The sequence below is a fragment of the Bos indicus x Bos taurus genome, chromosome 10 (genome assembly GCF_003369695.1).
Source record: "Bos indicus x Bos taurus breed Angus x Brahman F1 hybrid chromosome 10, Bos_hybrid_MaternalHap_v2.0, whole genome shotgun sequence".
Lineage (NCBI taxonomy): Eukaryota > Metazoa > Chordata > Mammalia > Artiodactyla > Bovidae > Bos > Bos indicus x Bos taurus.
Window position 1 is genome coordinate 20,239,849 of NC_040085.1, and position 16,037 is coordinate 20,255,885.

The 16,037-nt window shown below is 45.9% G+C and overlaps 1 pseudogene; it reads left to right on the forward strand.

Annotated features, from left to right (window-relative positions):
• The first annotated feature begins 3,723 nt into the window (after nt 1–3,723).
• On the forward strand, nt 3,724–13,019 carry LOC113899411 (annotated as a pseudogene).
• The last annotated feature ends 3,018 nt before the right edge of the window (nt 13,020–16,037 follow it).

Here is a 16,037-nt window from a genome sequence, read left to right on the forward strand (position 1 = left end):
TAATTGTTCCCATAAAGCTTGTGCCTCAATCACTTGATATTAAAGTTGGGATGCCCTTAGAAGAAGAATCTAAACCAAGCAGCTTTTTTAGCAACTGTAAAGCTGTAGCTTTTGGGCAAAGTGAAAGTGGCTCAGTCCTGTCCAACTCTTTGCAACCCCATGGACCATAGCCTGCCAGGCTCCTCTGTCCATGGAATTCTCCAGGCCAGAATATTGGAGTGGGTAGTCATCTCCTTCTCCAGGGGATCTTCCTGCCCCAGGAATCAAAACTGGGGTTCCCTGCATTGCAGGCAGATTCTTTACCAGCTGAGCTACCAGGGAAGCCCCTTTGGCAAAGATACAGTGCTATTAGATACAACTCATCCTGAAACTCTACATAAAATAACTAAAACATTTAAATCCCATGGAGTGTAGAAGTTAGGGGAGTATCTAAAGGTATCCAAAGGGCACTTGAGGTTTTGGTTCATGACCATGACCAACCTTTACAATTTTCCCAGAATTCTGTTGTTGACAGGTAACAGTGACCCTGTTGGGACTAGGGCAGGCCAGCACAGAATACATCAAGGTGACATATTGATTATTTTGAATTAAAATTACAAAGAAACAGCCAGTGCAAAAAAGAAACTCTGATCCTTTTCTTTGTTTCCCAGAAAGCAGTAAATAAATATCCCATGCGAAAGGTCTCCTCCCTGTCTAGGAGGCAGAGAGATATCTTTATCCCCAAAGATAAGGAAACCAGGGCTGAGAAGGCTGTAAAACTACCCTTGTTATTTCTTTACTAAGCAACTGCCCCAAGCCCAAACTCTGTTTAGATTCTTTACTAAGACTAAGTTTCTTAGCTCTGTCCATTCCTCACAAATATATTGTGCTTTTTGTGTGTGTGTGTGTGCTTTTTTAATCTCATCAGTATAACAGCTACCTGCCTTGGACACTTCGTAGGTCCTACTTCTTTTATTATTAATTAATTAATGTTTATTTTTGGCTGAGTTGGGTCTTAATTGCTACACACAGGCTTTCTCTCTCTGCAGAGAGGGTGGGGCGGCTACTCTCTAGTAGCGGTGCTAGGGCATCTCATTGTGGTGGTTTCTCTTATTGCGAAATGCACGCTCTAGGTGCACAGGGCTTCAGTAGTTGTAGGTTGTTGTTTTTGCTAAGTCACGTCTGACTCTTCACAACCCTATGGACTGTGGCGCACCAGGCTCCTTTGTCCTTCACTATCTCCCAGAGTTTGTTCAAATTCATGTCCACTGAGTTGGTGGTACTATGTAATCATCTCGTCCTCTGCTGCCCCCTTCTCCTTTTGCCTTCAATCTCTCTCAGTATCAGATAGAGCACAGGCTCAATTGCCAGGAAGCATGTGGGATCTTCCAGATGAGGAATTGAACTGGTGTCCCCTGCATTGCAAGGTGGATACTTATCAGCTCCTTTTTCTATGAGACCTCTATATACACAAAGTAAGTCTGTCCCCTTATTCCTGTTAATCTGCATTTAACCTACTTATTAGAATAGCCAAAAGAACTTGAGAGAGGTAGGAGGGACATGTTCCCATCCCCAGCAATTGGCACAATCAGCATGATACTGCCCAGACTCCTCTTCCCCAGAGGCTGTTGTAGCTGAGAGATCCTGGGACACCTGACAAAAGCTGGCAGAAAGTGGGATTTCTTATCCAGCAACCTCCTGGATATCTGCCTGCAGGATTAAGTGGAAAGGAAGTTGTGAGAGTCCCTTTTCTCTCTTTCTAAATTTAAATTACCTGAAAAAAAAATACTTTCAGAATTAGTTTCCTGGACATAGTGACTCTGGCATTGAGCCTTTTCTTCTCAGAGATGGTCACTGTTTGTCTTTGTCTTTTGTCATTGTCATAAGGAGGAAAAACTATGGGGCAGAACACTGGCATAGCCTGATGTTCAAACTGGCCTCACAAGACTGGGAAGTTAATGGTTCTCATCAGACTGGCATCTGTTTGGACAAACTTTGCTGTGGGTCTCCTATGTAAAGACAAGCTGAGATTTTTCCTTTCGTCTTTTTCTATATCCTGAGAGCTTGGCTTTGTAACCAACAAGAATATTCTCTGTGGTCTCCACCATCCAGAGAGTACACTTACACTTACCAGGGTGCAGTTTCGTGGGTCAACCCAATAGCCAGCTCTCAGGGGAATTTTTCAGGAGTCCAAGTCTGTAAGGGGTTTCTGTCAACTTAATTTTTGTTGCTTTTTCAGTGTTTGTTTAAAACATGCCATTCCAGTAGCACCCTTACCTGGTATCACAGATTAGTGGGTCTGTCACTGGAGGCATTTCACATTCTCCTGGGAAACTAGAGACACCATTTTCACTACACCAGGTGCTACCGCCTGTAGCACTGAAGGCTTGTACTTTCTTAGACTAACTCTAGGAGTAAACTTTCTGGGTCTTGTGAAGGCTGCATACTCTATTTTGAGATGTAAGCCATGGAAATGAATTTATTTGAGTTGCTATTTAAGATGAAGATCCTACTCATCGATGACCAGATGATGGATCCTTTGAATTAGGAAATGGCAACCCACTCCAGTGTTCTTGCCTGGAGAATCCCAGGGACGGGGGAGCCTGGTGGGCTGCCGTCTATGGAGTCGCACAGAGTTGGACACGACTGAAACAACGTAGCAGCAAGAGAAAAAAATTGTTTTAGTGAACTCTCTTTCTAAAACCAAATTTTAAAAGTGGACAAAATGCAAGCAAAAAATGTATACAGGCTTACCTTGAAGATATTATGGCTTTATTTCCAGATTATTGCAATAGCGTGAACATTGGAATAAACTGAGTCACATGATTTTTTTTGTTTCCCAGTGCATATACAAGTTATGTTTATACTGTACTGTTGTCTATTAAATGTGTGAAGCATTATTTCTTAAAAAAAAATATGTATACCTTAATAAAAATACGTTATTGCTAAAAGATGCTAACCATCATTTGAGCCTTCAGCAAGTCATAATATTTTTGCTAGTGGAGGATCTTGCCTTGACAGCTGACCAGGGTGGTGGCTGCTGAAGTTTGATGTGTCTTCAACAGTTTGTTAAAATAAGACAACAATGAAGTTTGCAGCATCAAATGATTCTTCCCTTCAAGAACAATTTATCTAGCCTGCAATGTTGTTTGATAGCACTTTACCCACAGTTGAACTTCTTTAAAAACTGGAGTCAGTCCTCTCAAACCACTGATTTATCAACTATGTTGGTGTGTGTGTGTGTACGTTAGTCGTTCAGTCATGTCCAATTCTTAGTGACCCCATGGACTGTAGCCCACTAGGGTTCTTTGTCCATGGGATTCTCCAGGCAAGAATACTGGAGTGGGTTGCCATTTTCTTCAGGGGATCTTCCCAACACAGGGATTGAACCTGGGTCTACTGGATTGCAGGCAGTTTCTTTACCATCTGAGCCACCAGGGAAACTATATTCGTATTGTAGTCTAAATCCTTTGTTGTCATTTCAATAATCTTCACAGTATCTTCCCCAGGAGTAGATTCCATTTCAAGAAACCACTTCTTTTGCTCACTCATCAGAAAGCAACTCCTCCTTCGTTAAGATTTTCTTATGAAACTACAGCAATGAAGTCACATCTTCAAGCTCTACTTCTAATTCTGTTTCTGACCTTGGGTGGCCTTGGCCAGGAGTGGCTTGAAGCAAGATCTCATATCCTCAACCAAAGATTGAAACCAGGCTTCACCTTTCTGCCCGTGGACACTCCGAGAAAGCATCGTTGAAGTCTTCCCTGCCTCCACTGCCATCATGTCTAAATCAGAGTCTCTCAAAGAGCCGGAACAGCTGCAGAAGCTCTTCATCGGAGGATTGAGCTTTGAAACAACTGATGAGAGTCTAAGGAGCCATTTTGAGCAATGGGGAACGCTCACAGACTGTGTGGTAATGAGGGATCCAAACACCAAGTGCTCCAGAGGCTTTGGGTTTGTCACATACGCCACGGTGGAGGAGGTAGATGTGGCCATGAATGCAAGGCCACACAAGGTGGACGGAAGAGTTGTGGAACCAAAGAGGGCTGTCTCAAGAGAAGATTCTTGTTAGGTAGGTAGAATAGGGAAAAGGAGTCCAAAATGGCCGTGGCTAAAAGACAAGGAAGGTCAAAGGAAGGTCCGAGGACCAGAGTGAAGACTTCAGGCAGAACAAACAGCACTCCTGGCTAAGCCCAATTTGCATAGGGTAGGCCCAGGTGGAGCAAAAAACATATGAAAGGAAGAGCCAAAGCACTTTCTCACGGACTCTCTCTCTCATGTGCGTGTGCTCTTTTCTTTCTCTCTCTCGCTCTCTCTCTCTCCTGCTATCTTCTAAATAAAATAGAGCTGTAACACTGATTTGCCTAAGAGCTGTAGCACGGTTTGTCCAAGACCCGAGAGCTGTGACGCGCTGAGGGCTTTAATGTCCGTCACTCCAAATCTTTGTTGTGACGAGACAAAGAACCGAGGAACATACACTCGCATGACATCTATAGTGCCGTGACTCAGATTTAACCTGGCTGAAACAACCTCTGCGTGGAAGAGGCCAAGCACAGCAGGAGCCCAACTCTGCAAAGCTCCTGAGCTAGAAGCAGAAGGCAAAGAAACCCAGCCCAGGGAAAGGCCCATCGTGCTGGAAACCCGGACAGCGAAAAACGAACTCAGCAGAAAACTCACGCAGCCCGGTCTGAGATTCCAGAAGACCTCCTGTTAAGGTAAGAGATCCTCGCTCCTATGGCTGGAGGGACCTTTACAATCTCTCATTTCTTGTTTCCTTGAACCTCCCGCGACAGGCGGGTGGCAGGGGGCACAACTAAGGGACTCTGGAGAGGCTACTCCTCAGCATGTCCCAAAGGCGCTATCTGCTGAGCCCCAGTAGCTGTTACACAAGCCGGTGGGGGTTCTTCTGTCCTTTCTCTTCTCTGTGCCAAAGATCAGTCCAATAAAATTGTGAGCACCGGTCAGATATTTAGCAAATTTTCCGGCGGGCTATGAATGGGATTCCTTGACACGTTTTTCCCACTGCTTTTTCCTCCTGTCCTTCAGCTCTCTCCTGGGACTCAAGCCCGGCCAAAACTAATGAAACTCAGGCTCTGATGCCTCATTGCAAAAATTCATTGAGAGACAAAGTGATAAGAGGTAGATTTGTTAGGATCCAGAGAGGAGCCACCCTTTAGGGTGTGAACCATTGCCAAGGGCAAGGGCTGTGGCCATGGAATTAGGCCTGGCTAGGTTTTGTGAGGGGATGGAATTCATATGCTAATGAGTGAGAGGATCATCCCAGCCATTGGGGAACCACCCACTCCTCCCTCTTCTGACCTTGTGCCTTGGAGCTGTCCTGCCACCTCTGGGTGTGTCTGTTGGTTTATAGATTGGGGATTAAGGTTTACTTGAATTTGACTTGTCATCTTGGACCCAATTGATTTTAATTGGTTTACATTATACCCTTGTGCTATGTCATTCTTTCAAAGTTTGTGCTCTGCCCACTTCCCTCCTGTTTCATGCTCTTTTCCTGAGCCCCATCTAGACCCACAAGGTTGCCTCTACAATCTTCTGGAGAGACAACCAGAAAATAGTTGGCCTTGGGAGGGAAATACTCTATAATATCCAACCCCCTAATCCTACCCAATACTGGGCACACTGGAGATCTTGGGGACGCCCAAACTCCAGTCCGGGGGATCCCAGGAGGTCATCACGCCTCGACCTGCCCGCAGATTCAGTCTCTAGGAGGCTGTCACGCCTCAGCCTGCCTGGGGATCTGCACCCTGACCCAGGGACGCCTGACTCTCAGGTTGCAACAGTTCTGGGTAGGATGAACTTACATCATATCTATTCCCATCCGCAGTGGGCAAAACAAACCTCTTAATTCTACCCAGCATTGTTAACACTGGAGATCTTGGGGACGCCCAAACTCCAGTCCCGGGGCCGGGGGGGGGGGGGGTCCCAGGAGGTCATCACGCCTTGACCTGCCTAGGGATCGGTTTTTGAAAGGTTGTCACGCCTCAACCTGTTTGGGGATCCTTTAGTCCCAGGGGTCCCAGGAGGTCGTCATGCCTCGACCTGCCCAGGGACCCAATCCTCGGGAGGTCGTCACGCCTCGACCTGCCCGGGGATTCAGTCTCTAGGAGGCTGTCACGCCTCAGCCTGCCTGGGGATCTGCACCCTGACCCAGGGACGCCTGACTCTCAGGTTGCAACAGTTCTGGGTAGGATAAACTTCAGAAAGACTCACCCTTAAGGAAATCGAAAGAGGTCTTTTTCTTTTCTCCCTGCCATGACTGTCTTTCAGATGGGAAGTAACCAATCCACTTCCCGGCAGACGCCCTTGAAATGTATCCTTGAGAACTGGAAGCTGTTCGACGCTCTAGCTCTAAGGAGAAGTCGTTTGAAATTCTTTTGTGCCACTGCGTGGCCACAGTATCCACTGGGGGACGAGGAACACTGGCCTGAGGATGGAACTTTAAATTACAATACCATCCTGCAATTAGAATTATTCTGCAAAAGACAAGGGAAATGGACAGAGACCCCCTATGTCCAAATTTTCTTCCGACTAAGAGATATGAAGGAACTCTGTCTTAAGTATGGGATTGTAGTATGCCCTAAAAGTGAGCCCACTAGGCAAATGGTGTTAGGCACAGGCAACCAAGAAAAGGAACCCCCTCGTGAAGGTTCACCTCCCACAGCTCCCGAGTTGCCTGGTGCTCCTTCCTCATACCCAAACGTGCCCCCGTATCTGGGAGCACCTCCTCCACAAAAGCCAGCTCGAGTATGTCCCTTAGTTGAAACTGGAGGAGAATTCGGACCAACCCGGGTCCATAAGCCTTTCTCCCTCTTAGAACTAAGGCAGATCAAACAAGACCTGGGAAGCTATACAGATGACCCAGGCAAATATATAGATACATTCCAACATATTACCTTGGCCTTTGACTTGACGTGGAAAGACATCGTGGTCATATTTAGTCAAACTTTATCTGATCCTGAACATACCAGGGTCTTAAAGGAAGCCCAGAAGTATGCAACAGGGCTCCACATGTCCAGTGATAGATACCCAATAGGGGGAACTGCAGTCCCCTCCTCCGATCCTAGTTGGAATTATAATGACCCTGAGCACATCTGGGAAAGAGATCATTTTCTAATCTGTGTGAAGGCAGGACTGAAAGCAGCCCAACAAAAAGTAATTAGCTATGCCCAGGTCTCAGCAATAACTCAGGAGCCCAATGAGAACCCCATTGCCTTTCTGGAGAGGCTAAAAGAAGCACTCCAAAAGTTTACCAACCTGGACTTAGACTCTTACGAGGGACGGGTGATTTTAAAGGACAAATTCCTGTCCCAATGTGCATCAGATATCAGAATTAAGTTACAGTAGCTACAACAGCAGGACCCTGCTGCCTCTTTAGATGAGATGGTCCAGACAGTCACCAATACCTTTTATAACAGAGAACAGGAAAAGGAGGCCAAGGCCCAGGAGAAGGAGAGAAAGAAAGAGACAAGGCATGCCCAGATGCTGGCCGCCTTCCAGAGAAGCCCTATGGCAAACCCCAAGTCCTTGAAGGATAAGGCACAAGACAGATGCCTGATCTGTAGACAGGCGGGGCATTAGGCCAAAGAGTGTCCAAACCCTGACAAGTCTCCTAGAACGGCTTGCCACAAATGCCATCAACTGGGACATTGGGCGGCACTCTGCCCTGGGGACCCAAGAGCCTCAAGGTCAAGCGCCAAGCCTACCTTCACGATGGTTCAAGAGGACTGAAGCGGCCTGCTCCAGCCAGCCCACCTGTCACAGATAACCATCACGGGGCTGGAGCCAAGGGTGCAACTGGATGTGGCAGGTAGGTCCGAGAATTCCTTGGTTGACACAGGGGCGACCTACTCTGTCTTGATCTCCTTCTCTGGAGCCTTCTCCTCCCAAACCTGTACCATTTTGGGTGCTACAGGAAAAGCAACTACTAAAAGATTCACCCAAGCACTTCTTTGTTGCTGGGATGGGCAAATATTTTCCCACCAGTTTCTGGTGGTCCCTGAGTGTCCTACTCCCTTACTGGGAAGAGATATACTCACTAAGCTGGGGACCACCCTTGTGATGGGAAGTTTTTCAGCCCGTAGAGCTCTACAGCTCCTGGTTACTACTGAAGAACCCATTACACCTTCAATAGAGAGGGACCAAAACCTATGGGAAGACAAAATTAACCCCCAGGTGTGGGACCAGGGTATTCCTGGACGAGCCCACCAAGCTGAACCGGTCATCATTGTCCTCCGAGATCCCACTCGAATTCCTAATTGGAAACAATATCCTCTCAAAAGAGGGGCTCGGGAGGGACTACAGCCTTTAATAAATAAATTCCTTGCTTGTGGGCTATTGGTCCCCACCAGTTCACCATGTAACACCCCAATCCTCTCAGTAAAGAAAAAGACAGAACCTGGCGACTGGTTCAAGATCTCCGGATCATAAATGAAGCTGTAGTCCCCCTCCATCCCACAGTACCCAATCCCTATGTAATCTTGGGGAGAAATCCCACCCAGTGCCAAGTGGTTTACAGTCTTGGATCTCAAAGATGCTTTTTTTTTTTTTTTTGCATACCACTGGCTAAAGAATCCCAATACCTTTTTGCCTTTGAGTGGGAGGCCCCAGGAGAAAAACACCAACAGATGACTTGGACAGTATTAGCTCAGGGGTTCAGAGATAGCCCCCACCTGTTTGGACAGGCCCTTAGCCGGGATCTCTTAGATCTGGACCTGGGACCTAATGGGAAAATATTACAATATGTAGATGACCTACTAATCTGCTCTCCAGATGAGAAAAGTGCCCAACAACATGCAATTCAGGTTCTAAATTTCTTGGCAGAAAGGGGATATAAAGTCTCCCGTGCTAAGGCACAGATGGTCGAGACAAAGGTCACTTACCTGGGAGTTCAGATTACACACGGGTCCAGGAGGCTGTCCTCTGATCGGGTACAAGGAATCCTCCAGTTGCCCTCCCCCACGACTCGAAAACAATTGCGAGCTTTCCTGGGGCTAACTGGTTATTGTAGAATCTGGATACCCAATTATGGTCTAATTGCCCAGCCCTTATATGAAAGCTTAAAGGGATGAGATGATTCAATCTCACTGATGTGAGGAACTCCTCAAAAGGAGGCAGAGGCTACACTAAAACAGGCCTTAACTCAGGCACCTGCCTTGAGGTTGCCAGACCCAGAAAAAGCATTCCAACTTTATGTCCATGAAAGAGAGGGAATAGCCTTGGGAGTATTAACTCAAAGGTTGGAATCTGAGCCCCAGCCCGTAGCTTACTTATCCAAGAGGCTCGATCCAACTACCTGAGGTTGCCCCCCCCCCCCCCCCACTTTCGAAATCTTGCAGCTATTGCAATCATGATAGAAGATGCTTTAAAACTCTCCTTTGGGGGCAAACTAACTATTTTTACCAGCCACCAAGTAAAACAACTCCTAAATGGGAGAGGCCATTTATGGATGTCTGATCAAAGAATCCTCAGATATCAAGTAATGTTGATGGAAAATCCAGGCCTCACTGTATCCCCTTGTGAGGTTCTTAACCCAGCCACCCTCCTCCCTACCCCCGAGGGCTCTCTCTCCTTTCACTCTTGTCTAGAAACCTTGGACCACTGGACAAAACCCCAAGAGGGATTGTCAGAAGATCCTCTAACCAATCCTGAGGAAATCTGGTACACTGATGGAAACAGCTTTGTCTTGGATGGAAAAAGAAGAGCCGGGTATGCAGTAGTCTCCAATTTTGAGACCATAGAGGCTAAGCCTCTGCCACCAGGTACTTCAGCCCAATTAGCTGAGCTCATAGCCCTGACTCGAGCTTTAGAGCTGGGAAAAGGGAAAAGAATAGCCATTTACACTGATCCAAGTCTGCCTTTCTGGTGCTACATGCACATGTGGCTGTTTGGAAAGAAAGGGGCCACTTGACCACCCGAGGGTCCCCAATCAAATATGGTGATCAGATTCTTGGAGGCAGTCCATCTGCCCACTGAGGTTTCAGTCTCCCACTGTAAATGACACCAAAAAGAGAGCATAGAAGTGGCACGAGGGAACCAAGCAGCTCATCAGGCAGCTAGGAGAGCAGCATTACAGAACCATGACCTAATAGGGATTGCCACCTTAGTTCCACAGACTAATTTGCCAGAAACTCCTTCATATACTGAAAGTGAGATTCTTAAAGCTAAGAGCGAGGGCTTTCAAGAAGATCATATGGGGTGGTTCCAAAAGGAGGGACTCCTTTTTCTGCCTGGAAACCTCCAATGGAAGTTGGTTAACTCCTTACATGCCACTACTCATTTAGGAGAAAAGGCCCTCCAAAGATTACTAGAAAGGTCCTTCAGAGGAACAGGCCTCCAAACAACTATAAGACAGGGGGTCTCCTCTTGTCCCACTTGCCAGTTAAACAACCCTCAAGGAGCTCGAAGACCCCAGCTGCCCAGCCCGTCCAACGATGTGGGGCCTACCCAGGAGAGGACTGGCAGATGGCCTTCACCCAGATGCCAGTTTCTCAAGGGTATAAATACCTATTAGTTATGATAGATACATTCACAGGATGGATTGAAGGCTTTCCCACCCGGACCGACAAGGCTGAGGAGGTAGTTAAAAAACTGCTCCATGAAATCATTCCAAGATTTGGTCTGCCCAGGTCATTACAAAGTGACAATGGAACATCATTTACTTCTAAGGTCACCCAAGGAGTCTTGAAAGCATTGGGCATTACTTATTATCTCCATTGTGCCTGGAGGCCTCAGTCTTCAGGAAAAGTAGAAACAGCCAATCAATTCTTAAAATCAGTGATAAAAAAGATAACACAGGAGACCTCCCTGGGATGGAAGGAGGCTTTATCAATAGCTCTCCTCCACACCCGCATTGCCCCTAAGGAACAAGTTGGTCTTAGTCCTTATGAGATGCTATATGGGAGACCTTTTGTTTATGTCAATGACCTCTTCCTAGATCCAGAGGTTCAGACCCTCTAGTCTTATACCATAGCCATTGGGCAATTCCAACAGGATATACGCTTGTGGGGTATGAACCAGGGCCCAAAAGATTCTAAGGAGTCCCCACTATGTGCTCCAGGAACTCAAGTCCTAATTAAAGTCTGGAAAGATGGGTCCCCAAAGGCTCAACTCCAGCCCACATGGAAGGGCCCCTACTCTGTAATACTTTCTACCCCCACAGCAGTCAAGGTACCAGGACATGACTCCTGGATTCACTACTCACGAGTCAAGCCATGGAAGAAAACAGAAGAGGACACTTGATACACCTGTGAGCCCCTGGGAAATCTGATACCTATTCAGAACTACCAGTGAGTGCCATTCTAATGAACACCCCCAAAATCTGGTTTCTGGGGATAAGATTTCTCAGGATAACTCGAAGAAGCCAACACAGCTTGACAGAGACTGTACTCCAAGACAGACAGGAGATAGATCTTCTGATCCCTGAACAAGGAGGGACTTGAGCTACCCTGGCGACGTGAATTTAAAATTGACTGATATCCCTACTAGTCCTTATTATGCTATATTGATGATGATTATGATTATTCCATGTACTGTCAATTGGCTAACCTGTTTTGTCTCTGCCCAGGTCAACCAGCTACAACATGCAGGGCCGGTTCAACAAAAATATAAAACTGCAGCTGACCACAGAAAATATCACACACCCTTGGACACCGCTATAAGGACTCTGAGGCTTGAGACTAGCAAGAGGGGGAGGCCCAATACCCCTCGCTGTCCCAGTTCAGCAGGAAGTAGCCAGAAAGACCTCGACGCCCCTATTCCCAAAGAATTGGGCCTCCAATCTCTTGAGGGGGGAATGTTAGGTAGGTAGAATAGGGAAAAGGAGTCCAAAATGGCGGTGGCTAAAAGACAAGGAAGGTCCAAGGACCAGAGTGAAGACTTCAGGCAGAACAAACAGAACAAACAGCACTCCTGGCTAAGCCCAATTTACATAGGGCAGGCCCAGGTGGAGGAAAAAACATATAAAAGGAGGAGCCAAAGCGCTTTCTCACGGACTGTCTCTCCTGCGTGCGTGCGCTCTTTTCTCTCTCTCTCTCTCTCACTCTCCTGCTATCTTCTAAATAAAATAGAGCTGTAGCTGCCTAAGAGCTGTAGCATGGTTTGTCCCAGACCCGAGAGCTATGACGCGCCAAGGGCTTTAATGTCCGTCGCTCCAAATCTTTGTTGTGACGAGACAAAGAACCGAGGAACATACACTCACGTGACAATTCTCAAAGACCTGGTGCCCACTTAACTGAGAGATTTTTTTGGTGGCATTAAAGAAGACACTGAAGAACATCATCTGAGAGATTATTTTGAACAGTATGGGAAAATTGAAGTAACTGAAATCATGACTGATGAAGGCAGTGGCAAAAAGAGAGGCTTTGATTTTGTAACCTTTGATGACCATGACTCCGTAGACAAGATTGTCATTCAGAAATACCACACTGTGAATGCCCATAACTTTGAAGTGAGAAAAGCCCTGTCTAAGCAAGAGATGGCTAGTGCTTCATCCAGCCAGAGAGGTCGAAGTGGTTCTGGAAACTTTGGTGGAGGTCATGGAGGTGATTTCAGTGGAAATGACAACTTTGGGGGTGGAGGAAACTTCAGTGGTTGAGGTGGCTTTGGTGGCAGCCATGGTGGTGGATATGGTGGCAGTGGGGATGGATATAATGGATTTGGTAATGACGGAAGGAATTTTGGAGGTGGTGGAAGCTACAATGATTTTGGCAATTACAACAATCAGTCTTCAAGTTTTGGACCCATGAAAGGAGGAAACTTTAGAGGCAGGAGTTCTGGCCCCTATGGCTTTGCCAAACCATGAAACCAAGGTGGCTATGATGGCTCCAGCAGCAGCAGTAGCTATGGCAGTGGCAGAAGGTTTTAATTACTGCCAGGAAACAAAGCTTAGCAGGAGAGGAGAACCAGAGAAGTGACAGGGAAGCTACAGGTTACAATAGATTTGTGAACTCAGCCAAGCACAGTGGTGGCAGGGCCTAGCTGCTACAAAGAAGACATGTTTTAGACAATACTCATGTGTATGGTGAAGGAAATGGCACCCCACTCCAGTACTCTTGCCTGGAAAATGCCATGGATGGAGGAGCCTGGTAGGCTGCAGTCCATGGGGTCGCTAGGAGTCAGACATGACTGATCGACTTCACTTTCCCTTTTCACTTTCATGCATTGGAGAAGACTATGGCACCCCACTCCAGTGTTCTTGCCTGGAGAATCCCAGGGATGGCCTGGTGGGCTGCTGTCTCTGGGGTCGCACAGAGTGGGACACGACTGAAGCAACTTAGCAGCAGCAGCAGCATGTGTATGGGCAAAAAACTCGAGGACTGTACTTGTGACTAATTGTAAAACAGGTTATTTTAGTTTCTGTTCTGTGTAAAGTGTAAAGCATTCCAACAAAGGGTTTTAATGTAGATTTTTTTTTTTGCACCCACGCTGTTGAGTGCTAAATGTGATAGTCTGATCATGATGCTGAATAAATGTCTTTTTTTTTTTATGTGCTGTGTAAAGTTAAAAAAAATAAAAGAAACCAGGCCTCAGCAGTGAGCACTGAATCCTAATCATTAGACCACAAGTGCCAGCAGATAGTGAGAAGTCCCTGGCTTATCTGCTTTATATAAATGAATTCAACAAAGCGATGGAAGATAGTGAAACAGTGAAGTGTTTATTAAGAGGAAAAAAAGATACATGTGAATAGATATACACTGGTGGGGTGGGATAGGGATGGGGTGGCTCAGAGAGACAGTCTCACTCTTGCAGTGGTTTAAATCACTTACATGGAGCACTTCTTCCTGGTTTCCTCTGGCCAATCATCTTGCTTTGCCTGGCTCTGAGTCCCTCTGTTATAAATTCAAGTCCTCTCCTGTTTGCGCAAATCTCTTAGCCAAGACGGATTTCGGCACAGAGGCCTGTGGGAAGGTTGACACCACCTATTATGCAGTGGTATGCCATCTTTTCAGCCCCTGAGGAGCCTTTCTGCACATGTGCAGTTGGAAAGTTCTCTTTTACCTCAAGAATGAGAAATATGCAATCTCTTTATCTCTCTCTTTTTTTTCCTTTTGAACTTTTCCTTTTGTGCCAACAAATGTACAAATAGTCAAAGTTATGGTTTTTTCAATAGTCATGTATGGATGTGAGAGTTGGACCATAAAGAACGCTGAGCATGGAAGACCTAATGCTTTTGAACTGTGGTGTTGGAAAATACTCTTGAGAGTCCCTTGGACTGCATGAAGATCAAACCAGTCAATCCTAAAGGAAATCAGTCATGAATATTCATTGGAAAGACTGATGCTGACACTCCAATACTTTGGCCTCCTTATGCAAAGAGCTAACTCATTGGAAAAGACCCTGATGCTGGGAAAGATTGAAGGCAGGAGGAGAAGGGGATGACAGAGGAAGAGATGGTTGGATGGCATCACCGACTCAATGGACATGAGTTTGAGCAAACTCCTGGAGATGGTGAAGGACAGGGAAGCCTGGCGTGCTGCAGTCCATGGGGTTGCAAAGCATTGGACATGACTGAATAACTGAACAACAACAAATGGAATATACTGGATTAACAATGTTGTGATAGTATAGATATATATATACACATGTATCCAAGCTTCCCTTGTAGCTCAGTTGGTAAAAAATCTGTCTGCAATACAGGAGACCTGGGTTCAATTCCTGGGTTGGGAAGATCCCCTGGAGAAGAAAATGGCAACCCACTGCAGTATTCTTGACTGGAGAATCTCATGGACAAAGGAGCCTGGCAGACTACAGTCCATGTGGTTGCAAAGAGTTGGACTAAACCAACCAACCATACATGTATCCATTCTCCCCTAATCCCCCCTCCCATTCAGGCTGCCACATAATGTTGGGCAAATTTCCATGTGCTATACAGTAGGTCCTTGTTGGTTATCCATTTTAAATATAGCAGCGTATATGTGACCATCCCAAACTCCCTAATTATCCCTTCCCTCCAGCAACCATAAGTTCCCAGTCTCTTTATCTCTTATCTGGGCAGGACTCAGCTCCTCCTTTCTCCTACCACGATCTTTACCTTGGAGTATCTGTCCACAGAGGATAGACTTCAGCTACTCAGATTGGTGCCCATCTATCTCAGTTCTTTTGCTATTTTTACCACATCTGTAGAGACTGCCTCCACTAAGAGGGAGTCTTCATCCCCTGAAGTATGTAGGTTAATGAGAGCATATCCTGCTTGATAACCTCCAGTTTCAGTTTTAAGATATGATCTGTCAACAAGTAAAATTAGGCCAGGGTTATCATTAGGAGTCTAGAAATCTGAGATCCAAAAAGTTCTCTGTCTGAGATAAGATGATCATGAGGCTCCCCTTCTTTTGGTCAGAGAAGAATGGCAGGATTCAGGGTGCTTTAGTGGTGAACAGTATGTGAGATGTGAGAGTAATGTATTCTAATACCTTAGCTGGACTTGCTGGCTGGATATTTATACAAGGCCTCCACGTGGCACCATCTTCCTCACAACGTGATGATTGGGTCCAAGTGTGGGTGTCCCACAACAGAGAGGGAAAGCCAGGCAGAAGCTGTCTCACCTGTTATGACCTGGCTTTTTATTTATTTATTTTTGAACTTTTTATTTTGTACTGGGGTATAGCCGATTAACAATGTTGTGATATTTGCAGGTGAACAGTGAAGGGACTCAGCCATACATATACATGTATCCATCCTCCCCCAACCCCTACCAGCCAGGCTGCCAACTAACACTGTGCAGAGTTCCATGTGCTATACAGTAGGTCCTTGTTGGTTATCCATTTTAAATATAGTCATGTGTTCATGACCTGCCCAAACTCCCTATCTCTTCCCCTCAGCATCCATAAGTTTATTCTCTAAGTCTCTTTCTGTTTGTAAATAAATTCATTTGTATCATTTCTTTTTAGATTCAATACAATATTTTTCATTTGACTTACTTCACTCAGTATGACACTCTCTAGGTCCATCCGTGTTGCTGCAAATGGCATTATTTCATTATTTTTAATGACTAAGAAATATTCCATTGTGTATACTTACCACATCTTCTTTATCCATTCCTC